The sequence below is a fragment of the Cricetulus griseus genome, chromosome 2, assembly GCF_003668045.3.
Source record: "Cricetulus griseus strain 17A/GY chromosome 2, alternate assembly CriGri-PICRH-1.0, whole genome shotgun sequence".
In the NCBI taxonomy this organism is placed as follows: domain Eukaryota; kingdom Metazoa; phylum Chordata; class Mammalia; order Rodentia; family Cricetidae; genus Cricetulus; species Cricetulus griseus.
In genome coordinates this window covers 47,152,023-47,170,173 of record NC_048595.1, presented here as the reverse complement: position 1 = coordinate 47,170,173, position 18,151 = coordinate 47,152,023, and the positions used below count along the sequence as shown (strand labels likewise).

Genomic DNA, 18,151 nt, shown 5'->3' with positions numbered 1-18,151 from the left:
TAAGGTCCTATGTTAGGTGTTTGGGGGAAATCTTTTAGTCTAGGACCTTTTCATGTGGCCAGGAGATTATAAATCAGTGTCTTGAGAGAAGACATAGCTTGAGAGAAGGTCCAGACAAGGCCATTATTGACCTTAGTGGCCTCCACAATTAGTGCCAGCAGCAGCAGCCTCTGTCTCCAAAGCCATTTCCTAAGAATAGGGATATGCAGGATATTCTTATATCCACCTGCTGCTGTCCTGTCAAACATCAGCAGAATCGGCTTGTCATTTCCCTCCAACACACTCAAAAGCAACAAATGCCATTGCCTGTGAAACAAATGATGTCATGGTGTGGTAGGGTGGGATGGGAGACCCACTGCAGATGGGGTAGAGAGTGAGGGCTGGTTTCTGGTAGCTGGCATCCACACTCTGAGCTTTGTGTAAGGAGTGTGTACTCTGACTTTGCTCTTCACCTTCACACACAGAGCGCGCCGCCCCCTCCCCCCACACACTGCCCTTCCTCGGTATGAATCCTTAGGTCAAGGCTTGGGAAGCTCTATGAGTGTTGCCTGTGGAGTTCTGCATCACAGAGCATCTTAGACTGTGGGACCCAGGGAAGCTTTCATTTGAGGGATGTCTCTCACTCTGAACACCACAGGAAAATGGCCTGCTTTCCCTGTCTCCTGTCGTTAGCCCACTCCGCTCAAAGTGATGGCTGAAGTGGCATAGAAAGGCACCCTTCACTATGGATAGTTAGGGTTCCTTAGAATGCCCAGGGAATGCTGTTCATTTTCTGTCACTGAGGTGACATTACAGAGTGATGGTGACTTAAAACCTCACACACCAAGGTTTCACCAAGGCCTTAATCCTTCATAGAGACTGAAGGAACATTCACGTTCTCATTTGTTTCTGTCTTCAAGAGACTGGACACACTCTAGTCTTAGCCACTTTCTGTCTTCAACGCCAGCAAATCAAACCTTCCCTGTATCACATCACTGAGACCCCCCAACTCTTGTAACTCTTCTGTCTCCCTCCTCACTCTCAAGAGACTTTGATTTCATTGGCCCACTTGTATCATCTCCCAGTGATCTCCCTGTTCTGCCCAAGGTCAGCTCAGGCACCATGTGGACTCTGCTGCCTCTCTTCCTTTGCCTATAACTTTGCATGCTGACAAGCCTTAGGTAAAGAGAGGCTGCAGGCTCAGTATGACAAAGTTTTTGTGAGGCTGAGACCCTGTCTCCCCCAGGCAAGACAGTAACCTTAGGCTTTCAAGACCTCTGAAACACAGTTAGCAAACAGTATCCCACCAGCCAGCCACCTGCTTCTGCAGACAATTTTACGGGACACAGCCACATATTTCTGTGTTGCCTGTGGCTTTCACGCTAACACAGCAGCTGAGAATTTGCAAAAGACCAATAACTAGCCCAAAAACCTGAAAATAAAGATCCCCGTCTCCCCCTATGGCACTCTATATGTCTCTGGTTCTGACATTAACTCTTTCCCACACCACACCATATAAATGGCTTCTTCATGCTTGTTTTCACATCTTCGTAAATTCCAGCAGTGCACCATCTGCATCCTCCATGGTCGTAAGACTACTCAACCCTTGCAGCAACTCTAAGCACCACTGAGTATCAGCTCTCTTAACTTTGTCAGATGTCATTTCCCCTGCTCAGAATGCATTTCCCATTTTCCTCTATCCCTTGCCACACATACTCCTCTTCATCCTACAGAACACTGCCAATGTGCACCTTCCTCCAGGAAACCTCCCTCGAGCACTCCACTCAAGGAAAGCAATCAGTCTCCCTGAAATGGTCTCTAGGGTCCTTCAGGACCTCAGTGGTAGTGACCGCCGTGTTTACTTTTAGTATGCTCAAGCTTGGATGGAGAAACTGTAGACAGAATGGTTGCACTCTTTGTGGATGTTCGTTCTGTGCTCTGGGTCTGAGTATTACCACCTGGGAAGGAAAGAGTTGGGTAAAATATGGTTGGCTTCTGAGAGCCCTTTTGGTTTTCTTTTCCATCAGGGAAGGCTTGGTGTGGTAGCTTACATACTCAGAGGAGAGAGCAACCTCCCACAGTAAGCATGTGCCCCGAAGAATTGGAAATCACCCACACATTGTCACTCATAGCTTTGTTTTTGCTGTGCACAGGTCCCAATGGGGCCTGGTGAAATGTAGAGGGAGCGAGGAGGTGCTGAAGTCATCTGTAAATACACCAATTGGAAGGCAGTGAACGTGTCCAGGCATGTGGCACTCCTCTGTGACACTCCACAACTGATCTCTGTCCATTCTCTGGAGATCCACCCTCACTCCTGTGACTATGTGAGAGTCAGGCCATGTCACATGGTCCAGGCATCTTTTCACTTGCCACCCACTTCCCTTTTATCTCTTGTGTCCCACTCCACAGCTAAAAACGTGGTGAGAGTTAACAGCTTGCACCCCACGTCTTATGAAGATCTATTTTTTTTGTCATTGTAGTTTTAGCTTCCAAAACATGGCTTAGAACCTAACTGTTTTCTTTCATCCCAGCATCAGCACCTTTATTTCCCTGCATGGCTCTCAGCCTAGGTCTCTACAGGAGGCTCCTCTGCAACTGCTAACCGGGGCCACTTCCCAGTGAGAGCCCACTTAAATACACTCACTGTCTTAATTGCCCCAAGCTCCCCTCCTCTCACCTCTCCCCATTCAGGAGATTGCAATCCCTGCTCCAAATCCAGCCAGCTCTGCTCATTTCATACTCTGCCCCTGCCCTGTTCATCCTTGACACTAAATCCCATGTGACATCTTTCTGTTCCCTGCTTTCCTTTCATTTGGGCCCTGCCCTTCTGCCTGTGGGTACCTCTACCTGGCTTGTTATTATGCCCTCATTATTTATGTTCTGTGCTCCTTTCTGTGCCCATCCCAGGCCACATAATTCTTGAGGGCAGCAAGGACTGACTCTTTTGCCTACTAGAGCATTTGCTCTTGCTATCACCAGTGTAATCCACTGCCAGGTCCCCACACTTGGATCCTTCCTGTTCTATTTACCACTTCCTGTCTACCGGCCTGTCATTTGTAAATTAATGATAATAAATATACTTTATTTGGTTTGGTTTTTTCTTCAAATTATTTCATTCAGAATGCACATAAAATCTCAACCGATGATCATGATGGTAAACATCACCCTTTTAATGGTGTTTCCAGTCTCTGGTGTATAGTGGGCTCTTAACAGTTGGAATTAGAGGAAGCAACAAATGAATTTATCACCATTAGACATAGACATTGATTTTGCCCATAAATCTGGAAACTTCTATACTGCAAGTTACACATGGTCAATACATCTTCTCTCATCTGTATATGAGGAAAGCATTTATTAAGTGCCTGCTGTTTAGCCAGCACTCTTCCAGGCTGCCATTAGCAATTTCAGTGGCCTTTATGGATGAATCAGTCATCCATCCTCAACTCAGACCGGTGCTCCCTCCCACAGGAGAAGTGCAGTATGGGAACTGTGGAGTTCACCATGTAAGAAGAGAGCTGCTCTGGAACCCTCCATCTTGACCTTCTGTGATCTTCTCCTGAGACCTGGCTGCTAGGTGTCAACTAGGTCTTTCTGTTTGGCTGGCTGGTTGGCTAGGCTAAGTAGTTCCTAATCTACACTACAACTACTTAGAATTCATTCAGAGTGTAGCCACAACTCACTCATTCAACGAATCCAACCAATGAATAAACTGAATCAAGGGAAAGTTTGCAAAATTGAAGCTGTAACTCAGCAAAGTTGGCTCAAGCTCACAATGTCTGCTCTGTTTCTGCAGTAACACTGTAGCATGAGCTATTTTAAAAATGGTTAGTATTCTAAGTTTACTGCTGTGTCAAGTAACTGATTTGTTCCTAATTCAAGGGAACCTTTTAAACCAGATAGCATGATAGTTTACAAGTGTCTGAAGAAACACTATGGAAAAATAATGAACTCCTAACCTTTGCTAATGACAAAACTATTTTGAACAGTTTAGGATTACATTATCTAGAAAATGTTCTTAATCAGTGTTCACTTGCTATATGTGTGAAGCTGAAAAAAAAAAAAAAGGCCAAAATGGCAGAAGTGGCCTGACAAAACCCAAAATTCCCACTAAAATCCGTGTCTGTCTGTCTGTCTGTCTGTGGTGTGTTCCAGGGAGATTGATTTAAGCCAGTATTTTCTACCTAGCCTGCACATTTACATTGGCCTGATTTTACTGGTAAATATTGGTTTAAAGCAAACACTGAAATCTTTAATCACATTTAAACAGACAGTACATTATTCTGCAGCAGACCCTGCATTAGAGCGGAAGAAACAGAGAAGGAACAGGCAGCGTTGATGACTATAAACTCCAAGAGTAAACCGGGAAAAATCAGAACTAAAATTCTTCGGAGGGAAAAAGGCCAGGAAAACCACTGCTGAAATACAAAATTTTGTTTTCCTAAAGTCTGGAGCTGTATTCAGTGAAGTGACGTCGTTTATAGACCCGGGGAACTCGGGGCAGCAACGGAAGCACTTCTAAATAAGGAGAAGGTGGCCTAAGGAGAGCCAGCTAGCTGTGACATACTCAGCATTGGCCTTCTCTGACTCTCAAACTATTCTTGTTTGCTATTGTGTCAACTTGGGTTGCCATGAAACCTGGGCCCTAATTTTACATCTCCTTGCAAGTTCTGGATCTGTCACAAAGCAACTGTTTGTCTCCTCATGAAGGGTGTATAAGGCCTGTTGTTAACCTTCCCCAACACACACTCCACAAAACTCCTGTTTCTGCTCAGCTTGTGCTGTCTGTCTTCACGTCCAGGAGTCCTACCCGCTCATCTAGAACCCCTCAAACTCTCTGAGAGTCCAAATTTCCTGCTGGGTGTTCCTTCTTCACATCTAACCACTTCTGAGCTCCACCTCCACCCCCCACATAGACACAAACCCCAAAGGCTTAGATGTTAGCTAAGAAAGTCTTCAAGAGGACCGACTGTTTAATCTCTAAAATCTATGATTACCTCTGCCTAATGGAAACATTGCACACCCTGTGCTGGGGCAGATGATGGGATCTGAGGTCAGGGATTTAGTGGAGATGAATGGCCAGCTCTTCCCGAAACTACTTGAGATAAATAACGGGGGTTTTGGTTGATTGGTTGGCTTGGTTTATTTGAGACAGAGTCTTTCTAAGTACTGTTGGGTGGCCTGGAACTCACTGTGTAGACCAGACTAGGACCAACTCAAAGAGATCCACCTGCCTCTGCTCCCCAAGTGCTAGAACTAAAGGCATGATCACCATGCCCAGCTTCTTTCCTGTTATTAAAAAAAAAAACTAAAATTAAATTTAATTAGCTCCCCAAAGAGAATGAGGAAATGGAACTTCAACAAAATGGTACTTAAGAAGGTCAGATTAAATGGGATGCTTAGCACCAAATTTGGGTTCGAATATGACTCTTGAAGTAATTTTGAAAAAGGCATGTTCCCAGGAACCAGTCTGAGAGAAGAGCCACTCACTGAAATTTAGCCTCAGAACGGCCCTAAAGGTGTTCACATATAATTCCTAAACTGATAAAAATGCTAAGCAGCAACTATGATTTCAGGCTGGATATTCTGGGCTCCAACAATAGTTACTGGACAAACCATGTAGCCTTTCTGAGCTTTGGTTTGTTTGTTCAGTATGAAAGATGGTTAATAAATATTTACTGGGGTTGATAAAGATATTAGATGAGTTGATAAACACAATTTCTCAAGCCCTGCTTGATGTTCAATAAGAAAAACAGTGTCTCCTTGGGATTTACTCAGCAGAGTCATGAGAGCCTCCGTGATCGCTCCAGGGCAAACTCAGTAAGTTGAAAGACCAGCTCTTCTCTGTCTGTGACCTTGAGATAGTTACTAGATTTCCCTGTTTCTCATCCATAACATAAAATTATCTGTTACATATATATGATAATATTCAGCTCATCATATTATGATAAAGATTAACTTGGCAGGATTAAAGTGCTTAGTAACAGTGACTGACTGGGTTAGCTACAGTCTTTACCATCATTAGCACTCCTTTGAAAGCACCTATGGCAGGATGAACATAGGCCTTGGAATATTCTGGTTCTAGCTCTGGAACAGCATGGCCTAATAGAAATATAGTGAAAATCAGGCTGGGCATTGGTGGCACATGCTTTTAATCCCAGCACTCGGGAGGCAGAGGCAGGCAGATCTCTGTGAGTTCGAGGCTAGCCTGGTCTCCAGAGTGAGTGCCAGGATAGGCTCCAAAGCTACACAGAGAAACCCTGTCTCGAAAAACATATATATATATATATATAATATAATATATATATATATATATATGTATGTATATATATACATATATATATCATATATGTATATATATATCATATATGTATATATATATTGAAAATCCTATAGGTAATTTAAAAATTTCTAGCAAACACATGGAAAGAAATAAGTACATTTTTTTACAATTTATTTTTACTTTACATGTATGTTTGTGTATCAAATGAATCCCCAGTATCATAAGAAGCCAAAAGAGGGTATTAGACCCACTGGAGCTGGAGTTTCAGACTTGAGTCACCATGTAGGTACAGGTGGCATTTCTCTGTGTCTAAGCGGTCACTTCCCAAATAAACACAAGAGAGTCTTATTATTAATTGTAAGTGCTGGGGAGTTAGCTCAGACTTGTTACTAGCTAACTCTTATATTTTAAATTAACCCATATTCTTATTCACCCTCAGCCTCGTGGTTCATGGCTTGTTACCTCATTTTCTACAAATCCTGCTTCCTCTGTGTCTACTGACGTCTGACTCCTCCCCTTTTCTTGCCATTATTCTCAGTTTGGCCCTCCCACATAACCTTATCCCGTTCAGCTATTAGCCAATCAACTTCTTTATTAAACCAATCACAGCAATATATAGTCATATAATGTAAAGGAAAATTCCATATGTGAGTGCTGGCAACTGAACCCAGGTATTCTGAGAGTCCAATTCTCTTAATCACTGAGTAGTCTCTTAAGATTTCAAGTACAGTTAATTTTGATAATTAGCTGGCTTAAGTTATATCTAAAATACTTTTGTTTCAATCTGTTATGAACTATAACCATGTGTTAAGCTGTTGTCTTTAATTATTTTTGTACAAAACAAAATGTTACATCTGCAGCATGTCTTATGCCAGACTAGCCACATTTCAGGTACCCAGCAGCTACCCCTGGGGGTTAGCTGTCATACTGGATGATACAGGAATCCCAGATCCTAAAGCAGTCTGAGCAGGTTTCTATTCTTACTGGCACATGGACTGTCAAATGCAAAGCCACTCTCAGGTGACCTGAGTTACCTATGTGACCTGAGTCACCCAAGATAGCTCTGTGTAGAGACTCTTTCCTAGAGTCAGATGGAAGAGATTTTAGGCAATAGTGTTTTGTGAGCTCAGAAAACTACTGGTCTCTTCTCCACTAACCACATTTGAACTCAACAGAAGACACAATACTTCTACCTACTGCCTCTTGGTATTCTTTATTCTAAAAATAGAGTCTGGGGTCCGAATAGATGGCTCAGGGGTTAAGAGAATACACTACTCTTGAAAATGACTGGAGTTTAGTTCCCAGCACCCATAATGGGAGACTCACAAACACTTGTAACCCCAACTCCATGGTATCAGATGCCCTTTTCTAGACTCTACTGGTACCTACATTCACACATGGGCGCACACACACACACACACACACACACACACACACACACACACACACACACACACACACACAATTAAAAGTAAAATAAATCTTTTTAAAAACAAGAATAAGGCTAAAATTAAGATTTAAATAACCTTCAATTCCCTATGAAACCTACCTTAATTTGAGACCACATTATTTCTTAAGCACCTTTCTTTTGCTTCAGTTAGCAATCTCTGATGACAATTTACTTCATGTATGTACTTTACCATGCTGTATACTTGCTACCATCGGGGCAACAATTCCTGTTCTTAAAGTTTCGCTACATATAGCAAAAACAAAACAAAATAAAACATAGAGCTTGGAGCCAAAAACACTAGAATCAAGTCTCTGGGTTCTATGTTTACTAGTTATAAGACTTGGGGTGAAACACCAAACCCTCCCAAGCTTCAGTCTCTCTACAACATAGGGACAACCAGCATGCTCTCATAAGGTACGATGAGGATTAAAAAGAATGACACACAAACAGTAATCCATAACTGCAAAGCACTAGACAACTATAAAGTGGATTAAGAGATTTATAAAGCACTTTGCACATACCATTCTTTTGTTGAAGTTTTCAATGGCTCCACATTGCCTGCCAAATAAAGTCAGATCCCTTGGTCTAGCATAAAACATTCTCCCCGGCAAGCTCTGCCTGTGACTACATTACCCCTGCAGCTTTATCCAACTCTACCCATAGCCAAATGTTCTAGGGAGAGAACATTGGCATATCTGCTGCTCCAAATGGGACTGGATGGTGTGGCTGACTTCTGACTTTTTTTCATGTGCTCCCTTACTTGCTTCATTATTTTTGCTGTCAAAATCCCACCCATTCATCACCATCTTCAATTTCTCCCCACACCTTCCTATGCTGATACCCTTAAGTTCTATCTATGCTGCCTCTGATTTTTGCTCATATATATTTTACAACTAATATATAATTTTATAATGAAAATGTCAGTTAGGATTCAAGTAACACTTGATACATAAGAATTTATAAATAATTTGCTGAACATAGCTGTTTGAGGGGGTTAAAATCTCCAAGTGATTTTTGTAAAGGTCCTATTGACAGACAGAATGTCCCACATTTTTAAACTAGCCATTCTAAAAACCTAGGCGAGAATGCAAAAAAAAAAAAAAAAATCCCTCAGAGCTCATTACTTTTTTTTGAACACTGAATAAATTTTGTAACATTGAATAAATCACCAAGGAAGAACATGGCTTATTTGGAAACAAGTGACAAGGGACAAGGAACAAGAATTATTGATGCCTTGTCTTTAGTATATTCATCAGCAAAGGCCCCTCCCCCTTCAATAATGGATATACCAATATTCTGATATTTTGGGCGAGTTAAGAGGTCTACCAATATCTTCTGCTCTTAAGGTTAGCATCTAGTGGGGTGTTTTAAGCTGAAAAAGTTGGGTAAAATATGGCCAGTTGAGAGTAGTGGTCAGCATGAGTTGTGAGACCTTAAAGGAAGAAAATTTAATTTGACATAGAATGCTTATGAACAACCTAGAATGCTCAGGAAATGGGGAAGAGATGGCTTCAAGGCAAATCTTAAAAGACAGACATGCACTGGCCAGGTGGAGAGAGCTGGGAAAGCTAGTGCAGGCTGCAGCCAAGACAACTACAACATGTCTTAGCAGTGTAGCTGAAGGCATCAAGCTGAAAGGAGCTGTTCAAAGCACTTGGCGGACTGCTCTCCAAGTTTTATGCTTACCCAGCAATCTTATGGGTATAATTTGGTGATGAGATGACCAGAAGGCTATAAAAGCCTTTTTCAAAACTATTTCTAGACATATATTAATGCACTAACCTCAGATGTGTCATTAGATTCTTGCACATATGAGCATATGACTAGTTTGGATTGAATTAACTGAGAACATTCTGATAAAAGTCATGTTTCTGAACCAGAAAATCTGAAGGGATGGTGAGTTTTAAACATCAACCATATACTCTGGAGGTCAAGAGGCTTTCCCTTTTAAATGTCTCAAATCCATTTGTCCCTCTCCACAGTGCTGGCTGCCATCATCCCTTGCACAGGCAACTGCAATTGAAGAGGACATTTTAGTTCATACCAGTTGCTAGAACAAGATATTTGAACTGGGTAATAGAATTTTATTTATTGCAATTTGGGAGGGTAAAGTCCAATATGAAAGTCCCATCAGGTTCACTGTTCTCTGCTTTAAGATGACATCTTGTAGCAAAAAAGTCCTCTGCAGGGACAGCAATGTGCCCTCCCTTGTGAGGCAGGGACAGAAAGCCTAGGTCCCTTCAACTCTTTAATAGTGTTGCCAATACCATTCATGAGGGCTCTACACATATTTACCTCTTCAAGGCCCCAACTCTTAGTTCCACTGCACATAGTTAAGATCCATTATATAAACAGATACTATTGTTCTTATTGTGTGGCTAAGAAAAACAAATGGACACACGAAGCCTAAGTAATTTCTGCAAGATTGGTTGACAGTAAGAAATGAGTCTAGACCATAACCCCCAGAGCAGGGTAACTCCAGGGACCAAGTTTAAAACCACTACAAATGATTAAGTTCCTTTAACTTTGGAGGTATACATTTTATTGTTGTTGTTTTGTTTGTTGATGAATGAGCACAGCTTTTTCATTAACAGTCAAATACTCAAGTTAGAGTCACTCTGGAGAGATTTCTCAGTTGGGTAATGGCTGAGGGGGATGGGCGGCAAGAATCAAGGGGAACAGAGCTTCCAATCAGCTGGCACATCAGGGACTTTGCTTTGCTTTGTCTGTAAGCCTCCAAGAAAGACGAACTTCCATGATTACCATCTGTTTATAACATGGCTTGTGGCTTATTTTAAAAAATAATCACAGGATGTGGAGTCATAAAACTTAGGTCCTTTCTCTGTCTCCCATTTCTTTTCCCCCTACCTTTTTCTCTTTCATTTTAAGGCTTGGAGTTAATTGTGGGACCTTCCTAAGCCTCAGTTTTCTCATGGGCATCATGGAAACTACACATCATCATCATTACTCTATTCCTTAGGGTTTATTTTTCAAGGAAAAAATGAGGCACACAAGTGAAAGTGCCTGGTAAACTGTCAAGTTATATACACAAATGCTAGTTGTGATTGGAGATTTGTAACTCGGAGTCTTGAGAAGTTGCTAAAGACAGCAGCATCAAAATGACCTACTTTCCGCTGTTATTTCCCTTGAGGGCTGTGAAACTCTCCAACGAATCCACCCAGAGTGAAGTCCCTGTCATAAGCCATTGCAGTATTCCATATTTGTCAAGACACATGAACAAAGTCCAGCCTAAAGGAAGCCCACCTAGGACTCATAAATTGTGCTTTTGGAAGAAGAGCATGTAAGTGTTGTCTAGTGGCTACACTTTGTTCTAAGAATGCTCTACTTAAGGTTCAAAACACGTTTTCCTGAGATGTTGCATTCCAACATGAGTGTGCTTCATTAATTATTCCTCAAAATTTAATAGACAGCTTTGAGCACCATGGCTTGACAGAAAGAAGGATGCTATTAATTACAAGAGACAAAGTCATAATGAAGATCACCACATAAATAGCCAATGACATTAACCTGTTGAAATAACGAGTCTTATTTCCATGTGGATTAACATACATTTATTCCACTATGGAGAAGAACACAAGAATGAAATAAGCACACTAGTATTGAGGTACTTGGCACCTTTCAAGGCACCTAGTCTAAGGTCATCCACAGAGTTAGAAGCTGGTGCATAAAATTAGGATCATTAGCTGAGTGTAAAGAATCTAACAAATGTATACATCTCACATCCTTGGAAAAACAGAAAGGAAGCCGCTAAGGCCTCTAAGATCATTAACTCATTGTTCAAAGAATGGCAAATGGATTTCTGATTATTCAACACCATGACAGTTTGGATCCTAAGACGACTTACTTGGTGTTATAATTAGCATGGTTCCCAGCAGTAGGCCTGGCACATAGTAGGTGTTCAGTATATTTCTGATGAATGGATGAATTAATGAACTGTTTCCTGTACAGTGGCCAGTACCTGATAGGCCACTGCTCTGCTCTTTCAGTAGGATTTAGCGAAAACCAACAGCCTAATCTAGACAAGTACCAAGAAGGCATAATCTAGCAGAAGGGACATTTATGGCCACTCTTATCTGTGTTTCTTTCCTTGGAGCCCAGGCATATCTCTATATGATTTATCTGTGAAACATGTCTATCTACTCTCAGGAAAGTGAAGACCAAAGACAAGGTGAGAAAACAGAAAAAAAGCTCTCAAGATGTTTCTGGCATGTATTGTTTGCTTAATCCTCCCAGTTGTTGAAGCCCCCAAGCCCTCATATAAAGTGAAGAAATGAAGAAATGTGATGTGGGGAGTAGTTTTTTGTGTGTGTCAGAACACGTGGCTTGCAAGTGACTCAGGCAGGATTCACACACAGCTCAGCCCGACTCCAATGCAGGCTACAAACGTTTGAGTTAATAGGGCATCCTATTTGGTTCTACATCAAAACCCACTGCTTGGCTGACATCCCTCAGCTGTGTACTGAAGCCCCAGTTCAGTTGCTTATTGCCGTAGTTTCATAGAAGGGAAGGAGAAACATTTTAAGAAACCCCACTCTTCCTGGAGCATGTCTTTAATTCCAGCACTACAGAGGCACAACCAAGTGTATCTCTGAGTTCAAGACCAGCCTGGTCTACAGAACAAGTTCCAGACAGCCAGGCTCATAGAGAAACCTTGTCTTAAAACACCAAAAGAAAAAAAGGAAGGAAGGAAGACAGACAGAAGAGAGAGAGAGAGAGAGAGAGAGAGAGAGAGAGAGAGAGAGAGAGAGAGAAAGGAAGAAAGAAAGAAAGAAAGAAAGAAAGAAAGAAAGAAAGAAAGGAAGGAAGGAAGGAAGAAAGAAAGAAAGAAAGAAAGAAAGAAAGAAAGAAAGAAAGAAAGAAAGAAAGAAAGAAAGCCACCCTTGTTTATATTTGGGTAGGTGGTGTGGTGTTTGTTTTAGGGTAGACTTTCCTTAAATGAAACTTTGTTGAAAGAAAACTTACACAGAATGTCAAAAAAAAAAAAAAAAACCAAACAAATCATGAAAGAAGACATAAACTTTCCCAAAATGATGAGATTCATGTAGCCAGCACCCAGACATGTGTGACTTCACCATGGTCAGCCCCATAGAAGTCCTTTCTGGTCACCAACAAGTCTGATCCCCACCCCGCCCCAAGGTGATCATTATTTACCTCTTACATCATAGATTCATTTTGGTCCCTTTAACACATTATATAAATTGGATCATACTTTATTTCAGGTGGGTTTTGGTAACTGTGTTTATTTGTTAGTTTTCTACTAAATGTGCTTAGGAAATTTATATGTGCTTAGGAAATTTACCCTCCATGTTGCATGTGGTAATTGTTCTGATCAATTTGACCCATTATGCAAGCAGTTGCCACCTTCTCATGAAAAAGGTGACATGACGCTCATAAGGGAATAGATCTTTATACTTCTTTTCTATCAGACACTATATATATATATATATATATATATATATATATATATATATCCCAGCATTTAGGTAGTATTCCAATAGCATTTAATTTGAAGGGAAGTTTATATTTAGGGTATGCTGGGATGTTTTCACTTCCTAATCATGTGTATTTGTGGGGGCAGGGCGTTTACCTTTCTGAACTCCAACTTCCTCATTTGTATGGAGTGGTAAGTTTCAATTTAGACAGTATCGAGGTTAGAAGGGAGCTCTGTCCCCCTCCTCCATGAAGTCAGGGGGTAATAAGATCACACTGAGCTCCCTACATTACAGGGCCAGTTTTTAGAGAGCCTCTGTCCCCCTCCGCTATGAAGTCATGGGGTAAATAATCACAGTGAGATTCCCTACACTGTCAGGGCAGCTTTTAGGGACCCTAAGGTCTGTTGCCAACCAGATCACTGACTTTCTAAGTGTTCATATCTATTGCGGTGTTTTCTGCCTGGGAGTAGCTGGCTGCATGTAACTTCTCGGAGGTTTCTAATTGCTCCTTCTCACCATGATCCTTCCTGTGTCTGTCCTTCTATTACACACACACACACACACACACACACACACACACACACACACACACACACACACATGTGCTGCTCCTGGATCAGAATGAAAAGACTGGGAAATAAGACTATGATCCCAAATAATAGATTAGTGGAAAATTTTTAAAAATGGGGGGTGGAGTGGAGGAGAAAGCATTGATGAGTAAAAAGTACTCGTTAGTATACATTGTGATTTTATTTAAGTTATATGCATTTGTATGTAAATACGTGCATATAAATGAAAAGGTTTGTATTACAATGTTAACAATTGGGGTCTACCACTGAGACTTAGATCATGTCAAGGTTTTCTCCTCTGCCATTTCCTAATTTTCTACAATGCACCTGCATCCCATTTGTAATAAAAATGATATGTTTGCATGATATATATATATATATATATATATATATATATTTAAAGGCTATTGACTGTTTTGTATACATTCTCCTGAGAGCAGGATAGTTCTCTTAACCTCACTTTACATGTGAAGAAGCTTAGTTTTGCTGACCTTGGGTAAGTGGCCTGAGGCCAGTCACTGTAGAAGATTAATGTGAGGGTCATACCAGGCTTCTGAGGAAGTGTTGCACAGCCTCCCTCTGCTGAGAGCTCTGCTAGATGGACGGAAAAGGGAAGAGGAGACTCAGGACTGGCAACACTTAGGAAAGCAATTATGCAATTTTAAGTAGAAAAGACATGGTGAGTTGTGACTTTAAATGCAGCATTTTCAGGAACACAGTTCTTCTCGGCTCTGAGCTGAGTCCTCTTTAGCACAGAGCAAATGCAATCCTGCCAGGAATCTGGAGGGTTCTATTGTCTCTGATGATTCAACTGCCAACTTTGTCCTTGGCTTGAGCCTTAATATAAATCAATCATACCCTCTTGGCTGTCTGTCACACAGAGGTGTTGCAAGGATTAATGAACCCTGTGGAGTTCCTTTGAGAAAAGAGCTATTTGAATACAATATATCATTACAAGATTAATATTAATTATAATTTTTCCCACTCACCAAATATGATACCTCCTGCCTTTCTATTGAAGGAAAAGCTTCCCCAGCCACTCTTAGAGGTATGGAAGGGAAGAAGGTTGGCTTTTCCTATGGCTTCTCTTTGAATGCTAGGCTCGATGATACCACCATTCATGGTTGCAGTCCTTGTCCTTATTCCCTTGACACTTGTTTCTGTGGTGACAGCATTAGTCTCTTTCAGGACTGTCTCATGCATGACAGAAGTAGAGACAGCCTTCTTGAAATAGAACCTGTGTACTTGCATAGAGCCCTGTGTGTAGAAGAGCCCATATTGGCTGCCTCAGAGCTCATAGTTTATCTCAGAACTTGTGTCTTGCAAATGAAGTTGGCTACTAGGATAGGTTCTCCAATACTTTTCTTGTTTGGTAGGTGCGTTTGGTTTCCTTTGTTTGCTTGCTCTTTGCAGTGCTGAGGATTAAACAGGGGTCCAAGTCATTAGGCAGGCCACGCTATCACTGAGCTATATCCCTAGCCCGATTTTCTCAACCACTCTCTTCCTCTGATCCCTGGCGTCCCAGAAACCATCCACCCTCCTTCTTCCCCATCGCCACTTGTGACTACTGTTCTCACCATCTCCAGCAAAGGCTGGGCACAGGAGCAAAAAGGATATGAGCTGGGTGAGTGTACTATGCAAAGTCCTAAGGTGGGACATAGTTAAGAGCTGTCTATGCAATCTTATGTATGTACATAGTAAATGCATGTAGACCAAGAAAGATTCAAAATCTGTAGTTTGTCTTTTCTGACAGCCCTAATTTTATAGAAAAGGAGCATCTGTATCTAGAAGTATCCTCATACAATATAAAGTGAAATCCATAATAAACAAAAGCATTAATGAAAAAAAAGCTGTCTATACTCTGAGTGGGCAAGGGTACAATATAGTAAACAGAGCCTGTGTCACCGTGGGACAAATTCCTCATTTATCACTGTTCCAGTAGGTTATTTTTGCTGTCGTGATAAAGGCCATGACAAAAAGCTACTTGGGGAGAAAAGGGTTTATTTGGCTACAATTGATCACAGTCCATCACTGAGGGACTCCAAGGTGGGAACTCAAGTATGACAGGAACCTGGATGCAAGAACTCAAGCAGAGCATGGTGGAATGCAGCTGACTGGCTTGTTCCCCACCACCACCACCACGACTGTCTCAGCTTTCTTTTTATATAATGCAGGACCACCTATATCACCGGCCCAACATCAATCATGAATCAAGAAAATGCCCCCACAGACTTGCCTACAGGCAATCTGATGGACACATCCTCTCAATTAAGGTTCCCTCTTCCCAAATGACTAGTTTTTGTTACCAGCACAACCTCTGACCTAGATACCCATCCAGTCTCAGTGAAGGATTAACAGTACCTTTAGGACTCTACTGGAAAACCAAACAGTTGTGTGCTTATAATGTGAAGTAAGACACTGGAAACCCCCTTGCCCAACACTTGTAACAAGGAAAAACATGTGCCTTGCTTTTCCCAGGCCAGGCAAAGTACAGCAACCTGGCTGCTGCAGGAGGGGTTGCCAGCAGTTGGTGAGCTGTATACACTCCTTCAGTCATGGGAAACAGCCCCTCAAGTTCCCTGGAGGGTCTGTGTCTCTCTTCATAGTATTCCTATGCCTGAAAGAATATGATGTTCAGTGAAACTCACCAAGCTCTTCACTAACTGAGGCAAAGGTACTACAATAATGTAAAACATCAGTTAGCAATGAGGAAAGTAGGATGCCAGAGTATAGGGATTCCATTATCTTTGCAGCTTCTCTGTCTGTCTGAAAGTATTATAGGATAAGAACTTCATGGGGGACAATGACAGAGTATGCAGAAGGAAGGAAAAACTCTTATATTCTAGCTCTTCCACCAGTTCTCTTTCCTGGGGTTTGGCCCAGAAGCCTTGCACTTTAATTTTGTCCCAGGCCCTGCAAAAATGTGCTTCAGATCTTTACTGAAAAAGCCCTCACTGAAAGTTCAGTTCTGCTGTCTTGCTTCCTCCTCACACCCCCATCCTCCCTCGTGCTGGGCCTTTGGGTTTCTTTGATTGCCAGTACTAACTGCTCCTACATACTGCTCACCTACCTACTGAGCACTGGCTTCTTTGCTAAAGGCTATGTACATCCTCTCACCTTTTCTCTTTATAATTTGAATATGCATATCCTCCTTTTACAGTTGTAGGGGATGGGAGTCTAAGATCACACAGTAATTGTTCAAAGCGAAAGCCAGCCTTCCTGGTTCTCCCTGAGGGGCTGGTGCTTTCCCATCACATTGTACAAGAGCTGTTATACCTCACCAGTGCCCAAGGCTCTGCAAGTGCTTGCCCAGGCATTTCATCCCCATCTGGACTGGTATCACCTGGGTGTCTGCTGGGTCCCAAATACTCAGCTATGGTTCCAAGGCTAAAAAGCCGCAAGGTGGAGGTCAGGGCTAAGCTACCCTTGCCATTTTCCTAGCTACAACCCTGAGTAACAAGTGTTAGAGCATCCCTTTCTCCCACTTGTGCCTATGCCCTCTGCCTCATTTGTGATGAGTGGGGCATGAAATCCTGACTGTGGGAACGGGATTTGGAAAATATATGTATGGAGACAATGTGTGAAATTATGAAAGAATTAATAAAATATTTTAATAAATAAGCAGTTATTATGAGAGGAAAAGAATTTGGAAAGTGACCAATCTAACCAAAGTTCAAGATGAAATAGTCTGCTTTAAGAAAGATACAGGAGCAAGATGCTCTAGTGTTTGTCAGGCAGGCATCAGGTTTGCATGATAGTAGGATGCTGTATATGCACCACTTGCAGCAATCAGTACTGGGGGACACCACTGGAAAGGGTCTCCCTTTTCAGTGCTTCTGCTGGCATACTTCTGTACTTCCTATGTGAAGCTGGAGTGGAAATCATATCCCCTTTTCTTCGTGGACAAATTGCTTTGCACTATTTTATCTTACAGTCGTTTTGCATATCTGCTGATTCCAACAACTCGGAGCAAACCCCTCCTCTTCTGGCTGGCCTGCTGAATGTCTGGTCCCAGTTACAGAGGTTGCAGGTGGTGGTGTGGAAGACATCAAGGCAGTGAAGCCCAAGCATCTGGGGAGGGAGGCAGGAAGTGGGGGTGCAAGGGTTCGGTCCCTTCAGGCAAAGCTTTGTTGAAGAAGTGCACCTCTTAGAAAACTGGGGAAAAGGGGTGCTGCCTGCAGGGGTGCTGCCTGCAGGACACTCTAGAGTGAGAGAGAGAGGAGAATCTTGGAGTTGAGGCAGCCTTGTAAAGATGAAGAGGAAGAGAGGCGAGGTATGTGCAAGTCTGATTTGAAATGGGTTTTATTGAAAAACACCTACATTCTTGTCTGCACACTGAGGAGTGTGAAAAAGAAGATGGAGGGAGTCACCTCCGGTGGTTTTGTGGGTTTTCAAGTATGACATACAGGATGTTGAGTTT

At 42.0% G+C, this 18,151-nt stretch overlaps 1 protein-coding gene across 6 annotated transcripts in view; it reads left to right on the top strand.

The window, feature by feature from the left end:
- Nucleotides 1-18,151, top strand: part of Pde4b (phosphodiesterase 4B) — a 337,171-nt gene that overhangs the window by 280,672 nt on the left and 38,348 nt on the right. The window lies entirely within an intron of this gene.